The sequence below is a fragment of the Urtica dioica genome, chromosome 1, assembly GCF_054948205.1.
Source record: "Urtica dioica subsp. dioica isolate 48M chromosome 1, U.dioica_male_clone48M_v1_H2, whole genome shotgun sequence".
In the NCBI taxonomy this organism is placed as follows: Eukaryota; Viridiplantae; Streptophyta; class Magnoliopsida; order Rosales; family Urticaceae; genus Urtica; species Urtica dioica.
This window is the reverse complement of record NC_142756.1, coordinates 12,154,221-12,168,570: the sequence shown is the minus strand read 5'-3', so window position 1 is coordinate 12,168,570 and position 14,350 is coordinate 12,154,221. Positions and strand designations below refer to the sequence as shown.

The 14,350-nt window shown below is 36.6% G+C and overlaps 1 pseudogene; it reads left to right on the top strand.

The window, feature by feature from the left end:
• The first annotated feature begins 10,842 nt into the window (after positions 1–10,842).
• Positions 10,843–12,480, top strand: LOC149407259 (cyanidin 3-O-galactoside 2''-O-xylosyltransferase FGGT1 pseudogene; annotated as a pseudogene).
• The last annotated feature ends 1,870 nt before the right edge of the window (positions 12,481–14,350 follow it).

The following is a 14,350-nucleotide window of genomic DNA, read 5'->3' as shown; positions in this document are numbered from 1 at the left end:
GCCTTCTTCTGAATAGATTTGTCTTTTTAAGGTTGAATGGGCTTGTTTTCGGAGTAATCTAAGCCTTCCAATCTCATCCAATGGCTGAGAATCGCTAAAAAATTGAAGTTCACGAAGTATGTCAGGATGACCGCGCGCCGCGCGGTCCTCCATTTCGCTTCCGCGCGGTTCGCGCGTAAGACTCTGTGGCTTTTGCTTCAGAATTCCCACTCCGCGCGGCGCGCGAAATGGACCTCGCGGCGCGCGGAGTTGGAAAAAGTGTTTTCTTCGCTTCTTTTCTTCGTTTTCGCTCCGTTTTGACTCCGGTTAGCTTATTCTTCCATATTGAGACTCTAAATACTAGTAGAACCCATATAGACCTGAAAATCCATCAAAAACACTCTAGAGATAATAAAAATCCTTGAGAAGTCGTTGGATTTAAGCTCGGGAGATAGGAGTTTACGCGTGATTAACGCACCTATCACTTAACATCTTGAAAAACACGCATAACTCGATTAGTGGGTATTTTACACGAGTCCTATTTTAATTACAAATAATTAGCAAAATAGCCAACTCAAACGTTGAGAATTGCTAAATAGCCAGGTTTTGTAAATATTAAGTAAATAGCTAGCAGATTTTAATTACACATCTAAGTTTACTAAAATGCCCAAATTACTTCCCGCCCAATCGATTATGCTGATAATATAAAAAAATCCAAGTAAATCGGGATTTCAATGCGAGGTCATTAAACTCAAATTGATAACCGCTCCAGACGATTCATTTTCTCACATCTAGGAAAAAATAAAAGATAGTTTACCCCAAAAAAGAAAGCTCTACTTTTTTTCCCGACGAGGAAATCCGTTCATCTTCCCCGATGAACGATTTCGGCTGCCGAAGTTATAACTGGTATGCTTATGTAAACGGTTTTTCTATTTAAATTAGTATTTACTAATATTCGTTAGAGATTTACTCACAAAAAAAAAAAAAAAAGAACTTATTTGTTTTTTGATCGATTATTGAATAACATTGATTTGGGGTTCATCTTCTTCATCTGGGTTATAGCTAAAAATATTCGTGTATTGATTATTAAAAAAATTTGATTTTTGTCTTAAAACCTAGAAATTTGCAGACGAGATTATTTACATGTATTTGCATGTATTTACGAGATTATTTACATGTTTTTACCACATAATATGTAAAGTCCAAAAATTGTTATATCTAATAAGGAAAGAATGTCTACTCGGATTCAGTAAATAATAAATAAATAACGTCTAATATATAAGGAAACAAAATAACAATAAAACACCCACGTAAATTTCAGTTGCTACATATAAGGAAACGAAATTAAACCCCAAATTATGTTCACACTTAATTTAGGGAATTCTGAAACAAATAACGAAATTATTTACATGTATTTCCATGTATTTAGGAGATTATTTACCTGTATTTACTGCAGAATATGTAAAGTCCAAAAATTGTTATATATAATTAGGAAAGAATGTATACTCGGATTCAGTAAATAAGAAATAAATAACGTCTAATATATAAGGAAATAAAATAACAATAAAACACCCACGTAAATTTCAGTTGCTACATATAAGGAAACGAAATTAAACCCCAAATTATGTTCACACTTAATTTATGGAATTCTGAAACAATTCAAAATTCAATTTATGGGAATCCTGAACAATTCAAAATTCTAATAATTTCCGGATTCAAATCTAAAAGGACAATCTCCGGAATTAAAAAATAATCTGATTGGTCCACGTCATCCAAGTGGTTATTTACCTAATATTTACAAAACCTTGACTATTTAGCGATTCTCAACGTTTGAATTGGCTATTTTGCTAAATTACCCTTTTAATTATGATCCGCTTCCGATTGTATCCCTACCAAATCAGAATGAGGCGATCTACAAGAAAACCCTAACAAGGCTTCGCTGCTAAGGTTAAATCTTGTAAAAATACATTTTGTCCATAGAAGTCTGGTTATCCATTTTATGTTTTTAAGAAGTCTGTTAAGAAAAACTTAGAGATGAGTCTGGTTATCCATTAGAGATGCTGACAGACTTCTTACCCAAAACCGTATAACACTTAGAGATAAATTAGGACCAAACACATTTACCACCACCAAAGAAAATGGAGAAAATTATTGAGAGATTTATACGGTCTGTTGAGAAGAGTAGTTTATTCTTGTTTCTATGAGAGCAAGTATCCCATAACCACTACAATATGTACCTTTATAGGCACCACATGAAATAAACGCTATAATTTGTGTTTGTGAAAACGTGAAAATTGAGGAAACATACTTGATTTGTCAAGAAAACCAAAAACAACATATGGAGTACATGTATTCAACATAAATGGACTTTAATCGTGTTACATTACAAGTTATCTGTTAAGATTATTGAAACATTTAACAAATTTAAGATGCGTTTTCCGTTAAAGATTTGTGTTGGTACAAACAAAAAAGGTTCATTAGGTATATAGCCATTTATACAGTTTCACATTGATATATAACCATCGTTTTGTAAATCTTTGGCAAATAATCACATCCATGTATTTACGTACGTAAATTGACGTAAATACACCACAATTTTATTTTAATGAAAGGGCAAACCAAGAATGCCATATAGCAATCCCAAACGTTTTAGTTGGCTATTTATCTAATTATTTGAATGAAAAATCTTCTACCTCTTTCTTGATGTTGGTCATATTCATCTTTGTCTATTTTTGGGTTTGAAATTCAAAGTTGCACTTTCTTGTTTTGAAAGTAATGAAATGAGAAGATTTTGTGGGGTTGTAATTTTTGGTTTGATTCGGTTTTTTGTTGGGTAATCTAGCAATCTAAACCAATTTTAAACATAATTGCAATACCAACGTTTCAAGTGACTTAGTCTGTGTAATTTTTTTTTTTTTCTGAAGGTAAATTTCGAAAAACAAATTAATATTAAAAACAAAAGTCTTATTTGAAATGATTGCATGTTCGCTAGTGTTACCTCGAGATTCTAACATCTTAACATATGAAATCGTATCCCTTTTTTTTAATTAATTTAGTTTCTATCGAAGGTTCATATAGGGTACAATTGCAATGTGGTCTCCAATTTGATGAAGGTTTATTGAACCTTCTTCACGCCTATATGTCACTACTACAAAAAAGGCCTTTAGAAGCGACAAAAAGTCGCTTCTAAAGGCCAAAAATTCGCTTCTAATGGATCTTTAGAAGCGACAAAGGCCAAAAAAATCGCTTCTAAAAGTCCGCTTCTAAAAGTCCGCTTCTAAAGGTCAATCGCTTCTAAAGTCACTTCTAATAATTAGAAGCGACACTCTTAGAAGCAACATGTCGCTTCTAATGTCGCCTTTAATCCAAAAAATCTACGCTAGAAATGGGTCCCACGAAATGCCGAGAAGAGTTTAGAAGCGACATTAAAAGCAGATTGTCGCTTCTAATGTTTTTCCTCCATTTCGCGGGAAATGTTTGGAAGCAACATTAGAAGCAATTAGTCGCTTCTAATGTTGCTATTTATTTTTAAGTTATAAGACTACCCAAACATTAGTGAGATTGCCAAAAAAAGAAATTGTATTTTACTATATAGCTAGAAGAAAGATAAAAGATAGTGTAATAAAGATGCATGAACACTACTAGATATTTGACTTTGCGTGACTAAACTTTGTGTGACAAAAATTTTTTCAGTCATGCAAATGTTTTGCGCAACAGAATACCGCGTGGCGCAAAGAAAGAAATTCGAAGGAAGATATTCTGTCACGCAAATAAGTTGTTTGACGGAATAGTTTGTCACGCAAAGTAAAAAAAAAGCAAAAAATTGGCGAGTTCAGTTTAACGCTATTTTTTTTTTATTTGCACCATATGGTCACAAAATATTATGCGACTAAAAAATCAGAGACGATTTGAGCTAACCGCGCAAATATCACTCTCTCTTCCGCGTTTTTGCTCAGGTGATCTATTTTCACCTATCTCAATTCCGCCTCTCGCACCATAGTTATCTTAATTCCGTCTCTTTTGCGTTTTTGCTTAGGTGACTCTTTCTCTCTCTGGTCTTCCAGTTCCGCCGCTGCTTTATCGTGTATTGTCTCAAGTCCTCCGTTGCTTCCACGACAACGATCCTCGCCGGCCTGAATCAACCATGAAATAGTGTTAGAAAAGGTAAGCCATGTTTCTGATTCCTATTTGTTTCAGATTCATTCAATTATGCCCCTGTTTTTCAAGAATTTCTTACCAGAATCGACACCCTTTAAGGAAGGTTTTTAATACTAAGTTTTTTTTTTATATATGTAGTGCACTAAATTTTTAAGTCAAATATTGCAAAATAAGTTTCTCGAAAAGATGAGAATAAACCGAGAATGGAATTTAAGGAGATTTAAGGTCAATGAGATTTTAGAATATTTTTGAGTAGTTATAAAGGGCCGTGAAAGTAAAAAATTATTCTAACGACCATAAAGAAATTCTACGTGAAAGAAATTTGAAGGGAAAACTATTTATTTTCCATAACCCGGGACATGAATTAAAGGAAAATGACTCATTTGCAACATTTAAAGAAAAGAAAAGTACTCTTGTAGATGAAATTAGGAGAGACTGAAACAAAGATGGATTCAGCACATGAAGGAGTGATTTAATAGCAAATTTGGAAAATTTGCTTCAGCCTTATCTTTTAGAGAATGGACTCTTTCTTCTCTTTATCACTTAGATGCATGAAACAAAGCAAACCCGAAAAGAAAAGAAAAAAATGCCCAGAAGAGAAATCTAAAGAATGAAAGAGCAAAGGAAAAACGGGAGAGAAATGGAGAGAGATAGAGAGAGACTATTACAAATATAAGCATCGGATGCGATGAAAGTCGCACCCGATGCCCAAAATGTTGCACCCGAAAGTTCTCCAGGTGCGACTTTAGGTGCGACATGTCGCACCTAATACGTTATTTTAATTAAAAAAAATAAATAAATTTGTATGCCGCCCCTCCTCCCTCGCCGGCCTCCCCCTCATCCCCCTCCTCCCTTGCCGGCCTCCCCTTCCTCCCTCGCTGGGCCTCACCCCTTGCCGCCCCTCCTTCCTCGCTGACCTCACCCTCGACGGGCGAGGGAGGAGGCGTTGTGCCATGTTGAAGGGAAGAGGGCAAAAGAGGTCGGCCCTTGCGGTCTTGGACGGCGGAGGTGCTCGACGGAGGTGGTTGAGGTCGATAGTGGCGATGAGAAGAGGCGGCGGCGAGGAGGACGGGCGGCGGCAGAGGGACGAGAGAGAGAGAGAGAGAGAGAGAGAGAGAGAGAGAGAGAGAGAGAGAGAGAGGCGTGAAGAAGAAGAATGAGCCGTGTTTTATAATTTTAACCAAATACTTCATGTCGCACCTGTTGCTCATATTGGGTGCGACATGTCGCACGTAAATGAGCACTAGGTACGTCATGTCGCACCGAATACTAAAAAAAGCCTTTTTAATTCAGGACAGTAACAATAAGAGGAATTTTAAGCCCGCCTAAATTTTTTTAAACTTTTAGCGGATAGTATTGGGTGCGACATATCGCACCCGTTACCGCTTAAAATGAGCGAAATTTTTGATTTTTTGGAAAGGTATCCGGTGCTACATGTCGCATCCAATGCCCATTTAGGTGCGACATGTCGCACTAAATACACTTCCGCACCAATAAATGAAATTCGTAGCAGTTATAGAGAGGAGAACAACAACGTATCTGTTGGCATTGGTCGCAAGCTGATCAAAGAGCGAGGAAGAAGAAAGGCGACGATAGTTATCTGACCCTGGTCGCACGTGCATCAAAGAAAAGTGACTCGTACAATCAAGAGTTTAAGTAGGCATTTTGATGTGGGATTTGGATGGGCTTATCGCCAATAAGACAATATTTCCTTAGCTTCATCATCAACATCACAAGCAATGGAGTTGGAGAAAACGAAGAAAAAATTATATCTCGTGTTGAAGTATATGGTGTCCCAATGTATGAGTTTAGATAATGTAGAGGGAGCTAATGCGGATGTTGCTGATCCAATTAAAGAATTCTATGAGATCAATAGTAAATTTTATTTTTTCTTTGTCGACAACTTCTAAAGTGTTTTGATTGCACTTGTATCAATTATAGATATTCTGAATATATGAATGACTTTGTTTAAACATAACATGTCATTGCATTACATGTATATAAATAGATGTTGTGTGTTACAATATTACGGTTTACGAAAAATATAACGTGTTACTGTATCACACGTTATATTTAGCATGATTTTTGGCATACAGTTCGAAAGAATCACACGATATATTTGATGTTATAAAGTGCGATAGGAGTCACTTTTAAGCAGTAGATAAAGAATTCAAAATAATTAACAATAAAAAGGTGGTCTTTTATTTATTTCTTTATCTACCGCCTAAAGCTAGCCCCAACCTTTGAAAAATAAAAGACTATATGAGATCAAATCTACCGATTTAAATAATATACATCATAAAGTAATACCGTCAAATGTGGACTTGTAGTGTGATTGAGAATCTCAGTTGTAAACCTGGGCTTGTGGAAATCCAGTTCCATTGGGCACGATATTCTTGTTTTGGCTGGAAGAAATAATTCATTCTAGTATTGATTGAAATTCCACTCACCATGTATGTAAATTTCCATTCAATTGGTGGAAATTTTTACTTCCATACATTAAAAAAAATTAAAATATATACTTTTTAAAAAGGATTAAACTATAGTATTTTTTAGATAAGGACTAAACTGTGTACAATGAGAAATAAATAACAATTCGTTGAAAATGGCCTCTTTAAAACCTCTCCAAGGGTCGGTAGAGGAAATAGTACCCTTATTTATATTAATAATTATTCAAAGTTACAAAGACAAATCTAATCATCAATGTTTAAACTTGAAAGATTGAAATCGAAATCATTCATGCGATTGAAGTTAACAAACGTCTCTTTAGCTCGTCTATCATGTAGAAGCCAATCTTTTCCAAAAGCTAATGCCTCCACCATTTCAAGAGCTAGAATACATTTTCTATCATCGATGATCAGACCAGAGCTACTGAATGCGGCCTCGAATGAAACCTTCGATCCATCTATCGAGAGTATGTCACGAGCTATTCTGGACAAGATGGAAAACATATTTTTGCGTTGTCTCTACCACGCTAGGACGTCAAGTGTATCTTGCTGCATGGACATAAATCGAGACGGGTTATATAGTTCGATCTCCTCGTTGCTGGCCGAATCTTGAGATGTTCTTGAGGAAGTTGGCGACTTGGAGATCTATGCACACCTCGTACATGCATGTGGTTGTGGATTGGTTGCATGGTGGGCTCAGCTCGGGTCGTGTCTAATCCTTGATCGATAGATTTTGAAAATAGAATAAAACCTTCCACGACTCTGGCGTGATCGGTTAAAATGTAAGTTTTACCAGTCATATCTACTAAATATTGCAAAAATTCTTTATACTATTCAAATTTTATTTGGGGGTCTAAATTGCACCCAAAGCCGTATAGAAAAGGAATTTTTCATGGGCCCCAATATTTATTGTATGCTTTCATGGCTATAATGCATAGTTGTAAAACTGGAAAACGGTTGCTATCATGAAGATGTTGTGCTATTTTTGTTATCCTATGAATTGCTAAATGTGAATTAGGTGTATACACAGCAGATAATGCACAGGTTTCATCATAGAAAAGGTGAAAGAACTATTGACAAATTGTACTATGACATAGTAATAACCCGGAGAAAAGAAGTTCTTCAATATTAAGTAACTTGAATTCCATATAATTCTATTGTCAAGAGGTCCTCTCATTTAGGCCATTTAGTAAAAAAAAACATGCATATTCAAATCATCTACTATAGGATTGGAACTATTGACCCAGGCAATGGCGTTCCTAATTTTGGCAATGCATGGTTCATAGGTATCGGAATCGGCTTTGATTATAAGGTTTATAATATGAGTTGGACACTTTTGGTGTAGAAGGTTGTCCTCATAAGGTATCTCTCATTGTAAGCCTCTAACCATGGCGTTGTTATTTAAGCATTATCTAAAGTCGAGGAAATTATTCTATCAGGTATACGCCACTCTTCCAGCACTTGAAGTCAGATTTGTAGGATGCTATTGGCCGTGTGGCTTCCCTCAATTCTCCTAAACGCTATGATTATTTTGCATAAATTCCACTAGTCATCTATTTTGTGAACTACCACACTCATGAAATCCATCTTATTATTTCCCAACCATATGTCTGAAATTTAGCTACACTAAACGAGCCCGACATAAATATGGCTTTCATTTTTTAGTTTCTTCTCAAAATAAAAATTTCATTATGTCTCATCATAATTGAGTCATCTTAATCATCTTAAATACCAAAGACTAAATAATATATGAATATAAGAAATCTCTCGAATTTTACATGCTAAATGATTGATATGTAGAAACAATGTATTGAACAAGTTGTCTTCTAAACTCGATGGGATCGTGAGAAGTTACCAGGTGAACTTCGAGTGAAATGCCCTTCTTGTAGTGGAATATCAACGATGAAGTCCCGTGTTTGTTGTTGACAGATTTCACAAATTTTCCACATTTTCCACATGTCCTTGCTTTATTCTCCCTTTCACCAATTTCTTCAAAATATTGCCACATCTATGATCTCTCTCTTTTTTTGGTGGTGGAGGGCCTTCTTCGTGTTGTGGAGGAAGGTCTTCATCCTCCTAATCTTTTGGTGGTAGTGGTGGAATGAACTTTAAACGATCTGATCTCTTGGATAGAACTCTATTGAACCTCCTCCTCCTCCTCCTCTTCCTCTTCGTCAATTTGATTTTCATAATTTTGTAGTTGTTCTTGGTACACTTGGTATGGATCTTGATATGGTGGTTGGGCATGGGAATAATAAGGCTTTTGTTGTGAATAATAGAGTTGTGGTGGATATTGAGGTTGTGTATAATAGGTATATGGATAATATGATGATGGATTATTCGAAACATATGGAGATATTGGGCTGAATTGAGTTTCAGTTTGATGGAAACTTGGAGGTACGTAAGACGTTGATGGTACTTGAGTTGGGGTTGTACTCGGTGTTTTCATAATTAGAGCCAATTTTGAGGATATTGGTTCATGGAAGACTCGTGAGTTGGTTGTGGATCTTCGACCGGTGGTGTATTTAAAGAACTTGCTCGTGAGGAACTTCGACAAGAAAAGCGCTTCGACGATGAGATTCAGACATTTTTTAATTAAAACTATATACTTTCATAAATATATAAAAAAATTATGTGTGAAAATTATGTAGTAAAAATAAATATTTGAGAAGATTTTATGAGATTTTGAGTAGTAAAAAAGAGAATGAGAAGATTGTATTGTGATGTGTGAAGAAATGTTGTGAATGAGAGTGATATTTATAAGAGAATGAAAAAAAGGGTTAAAAACTAAATAAAAAAAACCTTATTGACCCCGACATATATATTTCTACTGTGCTATAATCAGCCCGACGTTCATATATTTTATTTCATTTAAGGTCGTTGGAATTGCAACACTTACAAATTCAACGACCCAAATTAAAAAAAAAAACATAAAAGTCAGATTGTCCCACGGTAACCATTTGAAGGAAATTTTTAACGTGGTTCCACCTGAGGATTAAAATTTCGGGGTACTGCGGGGTATTTTCGTCGAAATTGCGCTATTTTTTGGATTCCGGCACAAAAGTGTCATTTTGGTCGTTTCACCACTTTATGTTGGCGTTTTTTCGGGGAAATTCGTCGCAATTTCCATGTCGTTTCGCTTTCCAATGTTTGGAAACTTTATCTTACAAATCGGCGACGTATCCTCATCGTTTCGATCGTGCCTACAGTATTTCGATGCCATCTGTGCAAAATCAACAATATTTATGTAATTTCTTGGTAATTTCGGAAACGTTTATGTGTTCTTCGCACTGTTTTGTGCCGAAATATGAGTTTGTGATGAAATCGAATTGTTTTGATTTTTTTGAAAAAATTTTGCTGAATGAAAGATGTGTATTTATGTTGTGCGGTTCACATATGTTTTTCTCAAAAAATTTTAATAGAATCCGAATTTATTTGATATTTGAGACTTAGATTTTAAAGTTGAAATTTCTTGTTGTATTGATAGAATCTGAAATTATTTTAATGGGCTGACTAATTGTGATCTCCAAGCACGAACCGGGGGGTTATTATCAACCCCACCGCCACTCAACCTACTATTGAGTCTTTTTATCTATGTTGAACTTATCTTTGTTTGGAACTTATTTTTGTTTTTGAACCTATTAAGTGTTTTCGACTTTTTGTTTATGTTTTATTTTTTATGATATGTGAACTTATTATATGTGTTAGAGACTTGAATTTGGAGTTTAAACTTATTATATATGTGTTTGAAACTAATTTTGTTACGTGTCTGAAATATGGATTGTATTTGTTATATTAAAAATTATACAACATTATTTCGATCGGCATTTTCATGTTTTATCGAAATTTTCGTCGACACCGCAACTTTCATCTACATAATTTTTTTTTTCAAATTTTCACATTTTTTCCATTGTAATTCTCATTAGTCACCGCAATTTCGGTTTGTTGAGATCGGCACGAAATTGGTAGTCGGTATTTCAATCCTTCGTTCCACCTGCTTCCATGCATAGATCGGAAGAAATTCCTTCCACTCACTTTGGCGACAGACGATTTCCTTCCACGTGTTCAATGGTTGGAAGGAACCGGAAATCCTTTTTTGCTTCCGTGCCATAAGCCCAGCTGTCGATCAACAAACTTACCATGTGGCTGTATCTGTCGGTTAACCAACTTACCATAAAAATTTATGCCGGATTAACTTCATCTAATAAAGCTTTTCAGTAGATATAATAATATTTACTTATCTGAAATCGTTGACGTATCTCATCACACACAAGTCGAGATGTAACTTCTTATATAATGGAAAGGATATTTCTATCTACTCTACCCATTCATACATTAAAACCCAATTTTGTTTCCTTGGCAAGGCATCCATGGAGTCTCGATCTTCTTCTCCTTCTTTGCATATTGCAATGTATCCATGGTTAGCGATGGGCCATATTACACCATATCTTCAGTTGGCCAACAAATTAGCCAAAAGAAACCACAAAATCTCATTCCTGATTCCCACGAAAACACAATCCAAAATCCAACATCTCAACAAAGTCCCTCGCCTCATCACATTCGTCCCTGTCGCCGTCCCCCACGTCGACGGCCTCCCTCCCGGCGCCGAGACGACAGCTGACGTGGCAGTCCCTCTCTTCCCCCTCATCGCAACTGCCATGGACGACACCGAGCGCGACGTCGAGATCCTCCTTCATGGCCTCAAACCCGACGTCGTGTTCTTCGATTTCGCTCACTGGTTGCCCAGGCTATCGCGCTCGATGGGCTTCAAGACCGTCTACTTCACTGTCGTCAGTCCTGTGTTTCTGGCTTACATGGCCGGTCGAGCGCCAACCACTCCGCCGGAGCAGTGGCTGTTGGAACCGCCGGAGGGGTTCCCTGACCCTTCCATCAAGCTCCGCCGCCACGAGCTTCCCTACTTCATCCAAACGGGGTCTCAAACGTTTGGGAGCAACATCAAGCTCCCCGATCGGCTACGTATCAGCAGGGAGGAGAGCGATGCCTATGCCACAAAAGGGATCACAGAGATCGACGGGCCGTTTGTCGACTTCTTACGGAAGAAACTTGATCGGAAAATATGGCTCACGGGACCTATCCTACCCGAGCCTTCTGCCGGAGGAGGACTTGACCCCAGATGGGACGGGTTTCTGAGCAGGTTCGAACGCGGCTCAGTCGTGTACTGTTGCCTCGGAAGCGAGCACAAGATGAGCATAGCCCAGTTTCGGGAGCTTGTGCTGGGTCTAGAGCTCTGTGGACGGCCTTTTCTAGCGGCAGTGACACCGCCAGAAGGGGCGGGTTCTGTGGAGGAGGCTCTCCCCGAAGGGTTTTTGGAGAGAGTGGGAGAGAGAGGCGCGGTGCACGGAGGGTGGATTCAGCAGCAGCAGATTCTCGCCCACCCGTCCGTCGGTTGTTTTCTCACTCACTGCGGTGCGGGTTCGATCACCGAGGCGCTTGTGAATCCGTGCCAGCTTGTTATGATTCCGTACCACGTCGATAATTTCTTCCTGGCGAGGGTGATTGGAAACAGCCTCAAGGCAGGGATTGAGGTTGAGAGGGACGAGGAAAGTGGGTGGTTTTGCAGAGAAAGCGTAAGCAAGGCGATTCATGTGGTGATGTGCGAGGAACGGAGTAACGAAGTCGGTGAAGAGATTAGAACTAACCGTGCCAAGCTACAGAAACTAATGGGTAACGAAGATCTAGAGGCGGCTTATATTGATGATTTAAGTGACAAGCTACAGAGTTTAGCAACTCATTGATCGATATATCTATGTTTTATTAAAGTTGTATTAGGAAATTATTTCCTTTTTAATAAGCGGTTATATTTATATAATTATAGCTATTAATTTGTGGTTTTATTCGGAAACAAATATCGATAATTTGTAATTGGTACTGAATGAATGAGTAGATACCAAATATTATTAATTAAGAGAGTTATGGATTTCCTTAGAAAATTATATAAAAGTTTTGTTATCTTCTCATAGAGAGTTAGACTTTCACTTTTCTAATTAGATGAATAAAGTGATTTTGCAAACGAAGATCACGTACCATCCGGCTCGTGTCTGTCCGACCACCGATAAAAAAAAAAATTTCGCATCAAGTGGTGATCGATCAAGATGGATCCAGATATTTTTTTTAATCCTTAATAATTTAATAACATGTTGATTTTGGGAAATACTATTAGTATATAAATTTTTCATCTAGTGTATCAAAGCAAACATTATTTATTAGATTATTAGGTTTCTGTCTCTTGAATGATTAAATTAATTTTTGCATGCGTTCCTTGATCATTTAGGAATTTTTTTTTTTCTCGTAGTCATTCTTGAATATATATATATTTATATCCTATTATATATATATATATATATATATATATATATATATATTATGGAAATTGTTTATAGATAAATGGGGTTTGTTTTATTTTCTCTACTGTCTATACATATTACACAATATAGTTTTTTGTTTTATATATGTATTTATATCCTGGTTGATAAAAAAAATAAAAAATAAAAACATATTTTTTGATCAAAACAAAACCTTGATCTCTGTTGACAAAAAAACAAAACAAAAAAAGGGGCTTATTTTGTCTCTCTCTTCACATGTGGTGTTCTTAGTGTTCTTACGCTGTTTTGTTTTTGAGGCAAACTCACGAGTGGGAACGATCCACTCATAAGTTGACACGTGGCAGTTGGTTGCCACGTGTCAACTCATGAGTGGATCGTTCCCACTCGTGAGTTGTGCATTTCCGTTTGTTTTTTGTTTAAGAGTTTTTTATTTCTGTTATTAGCATATTTTTTTCTGGACGTTTTGTGTTATTAGGCTGATATGTACTCAATAAAGAGTCTTTATTACTCTTTAATTGTTGTCAGAACTTTTGCTTTTAAAATGTTAGGCTTTATCTGGAAGCTTTCAAAAGATAAGAACAGGAAATTAATGTTGGTAACCGTTATGGATCCATAATAGAATACAAGGTTTGATATATTAGGAAAAAAATTTGAGAAATTTCATTTTCTAGACCTAAAATTTATGGAAATATCTCAATTAAAACCGTTAATTAAACAATTTCCAAAATTGGACTTTTATACCAATTTTGGACAAAAATACCCTTAATTCAAAATAAACCTCATCTCAATCTCTTTCATTCTCACTCTCTCACTTTCTCTCCACACCAAATTCGACGCTCTCACCAAATCCGACGCCAACCTCACCAAATCCGATGCCCACCACCAAATCTGACGCCGACCTCACCAAATCCGACCTCCATAGCCTTCCAAACCTCAAAATGACAAAAAAAAAGTTAGTTTTTTAATGGTTTTGTCATGGTTTGATTAGTGTAGGATTGATAGGATATAAGATTAGAGTTGTTTTTAGTTATTTAGGGTTGATTTGAGTCATGGAAGATAGGTGAATTTTTTTTTTTTTAAATCTGGGTATTTTGCTTGGATCCCGTCGGATTCCAACGGATTCGGTCGGATCCGACCGAATCCGATGGAATCCGACAGGATCCGACACAATCCGATGATCTTCAAAGAGAGGGGATCCGATGAAATTAATTTTTTTTTTAAATCTGGGTATTTTTGCAGAGATGGGATCCGACGGGGTCGAATTTTTATTATAAGTAGATCTCATTATTTTTATTACCTGTGGAAGAATGTGACAACATAGTTGGACCTTCATTACGTTCTTCTTTGACAACATCATCGGCTGTGAAGTCAGGGGCTTCCCATGAATAACGCACGAAATCCGTTTGTGAAACATCTTTACGA